This window comes from Equus asinus, chromosome 4 (genome assembly GCF_041296235.1).
Source record: "Equus asinus isolate D_3611 breed Donkey chromosome 4, EquAss-T2T_v2, whole genome shotgun sequence".
NCBI lineage: Eukaryota > Metazoa > Chordata > Mammalia > Perissodactyla > Equidae > Equus > Equus asinus.
This window is the reverse complement of record NC_091793.1, coordinates 46,527,755-46,529,776: the sequence shown is the minus strand read 5'-3', so window position 1 is coordinate 46,529,776 and position 2,022 is coordinate 46,527,755. Positions and strand designations below refer to the sequence as shown.

The 2,022-nt window shown below is 42.6% G+C and overlaps 1 protein-coding gene across 2 annotated transcripts in view; it reads left to right on the top strand.

Moving 5' to 3' along the window:
* Positions 1-29: 29 nt before the first annotated feature.
* LRRIQ1 (leucine rich repeats and IQ motif containing 1) overlaps positions 30-2,022 on the top strand; it is a 225,161-nt gene continuing 223,168 nt past the window's right edge. Inside the window, exon 1 of one of the 2 annotated variants that reach the window (XM_070507201.1) lies at positions 30-91. The gene's annotated coding sequence lies outside the window, so the exon portion shown is untranslated. The remainder of the gene's footprint in view (positions 92-2,022) is intronic. The other variant, XM_070507200.1, reaches the window with a different exon arrangement.

Sequence of the window (2,022 nt, the reverse complement as noted above, 5' to 3'; positions counted from 1 at the left end):
ATCTTCCTTGGGATTGGCTGTTGCCGTGGTTACGCTTTGTTTGGAGGCTCTGGGCGCTGTGTTCCAACCAAGCCGGGGGAATTAGCAACTGGTGGGTGAGCCGGGGCCCCTCCAGGCCGGGTTGGTGTTGCGGGAGGCGAGGCCGGGCTGTGGGAGCGCGGACGGAGCCGGGCCCCTCTCCGCCAAGGGGCAGCCGCGGGCCGAGCGGGCGGCCGCGCGAGTCTGCGGAGCACGAGGCTCCCTCCAGTTTTGGAGGTTTCGGTAGCTCCCTCAAAAATTGAAGGTCCACCCTGAGGACCAAGGGAGGCTTGGCTGGTCCATCCTCCACTCCCCCGCCGCCCCCCGCGACAGTTCCCTCCCTCCCTTCCTTTTTCTTTCTTTTTTTCCATATATAATTTATGGTTACCTTTACAAGTAGATTTTCTCCCCTTTTCTTTACAGTGGTAAAGGGTGGAAGGGTGGAATTCCTTAAGATTTTCCACTTTGGGCAGCTTTAGCCCACTCCGAGTGACTTATTAGCAACGCGAGGTAGTTTACTGTAGCCCCTTTACAGGGGGGTCCATCTCGGGCTGCGCTGTCCTGCCGGTAACCACCAGCTCCAGGTGGCTGTGGAGGGCTTGAAATGCAGCCAGTCCGAGCTGAAATGTGCTGCGTGTAAAACACACGTCAGATTTTGAAGAATTAGTATGCCTAACAGAATGTAAACTTTTTATATTGACCTTAATAATTAATAGTTTTTAGATTGATTACATGTTGAAATAAGATTTTGGCTATATTAGGTTAAGTGAAATATATTATGAAAATAATTTCACCTGTTTCTCTTTACTTTTAGAAAGCTGCTATTAGAAAATTTAAAATTACGTATGTGCTCGAGTGTGTAATTAGGGCAGATCTAAAGAATCAGTAGATGAGCAGAGAGGGGCATATGATAGAAATGACTCTTACTTTTGCCTTATTCTCCTGCCTTTCTTTCTACATAAAGTTCTGTGTGCCTGTGCATTCTGCTTTGTAACAACGTTAAAAAACATCTAATTTTCTAACAAAGCTTTTGAATTGCACTCTAATTACAGGATAGCGTTTTGTCCTCCTTTTCTTTTTTAAATTTTGCTCTGTTTTCCTTTGGAGGAGGGAGGTTGTGGGTAAAATTGAGTATTTTTAAACTAGCATTTCAAATTATAATAGTACATATTCATGATAAAAAATCACTCAATGTAAATGTATGAAATGAAAATTAAAAGTTCCCCAATTTCTTCCAGAAAGCTTCTGTTTAAAAAAGTGTGCCTGTGTATGTGTGTAGTTACACAAAAGAAATGTTATTGTGCATATTTTTCTGCCACTTGCCTTTTTTCAATTATTCCTTTGGTCACCTTTCCACAGGGATACAGTATACATACCCATTTTTTTTTTTTAAGGAATATTAGCCCTGAGCTAACTGCTGCCAATCCTTGTCTCTCTCTTTTTTTTCCCGAGGAAGACTGGCCCTGAGCTAACATTCGTGCCCATCTTCCTCTACTTTATATGTGGGTCGCCTGCCACAGCATGGCATGCCGAGCGCTGCCATGTCTGCACCCGGGATCCGAACCAGCGAACCCAGGGCTGCCAAAGCAGAACTGGGCACTTAACCATTGTGCCACCGGGCCAGCCCTTAGATACTCATTTTTTAACCGGGTTGCATAGTATTCCATTCTATGGATCCATCATAGTTTATTTGTTTTCTTAGTGAGTACTTAGGATATCTTTACAGTTTTATTGAGGGAATTGTAGATTTGCATCCAGTTTTAAGAAACAAGGCAGAAATATCCCTTGTACACTCTGTTCACTGTCTCCCAATGGTAATATTTTATAAACTATAGTATAATATCATGACCAGTCCCAATAGTAATATTTTATGGACTATAGTATATCACGACCAGGATATTGATATTCATGCAATTTACTGATCTCATTCAGATTTCCTCAATTTTACTTGTATTTATTTGTGTGTGTATTACCTTATATATAATTTTGCATCTAAATATGCTC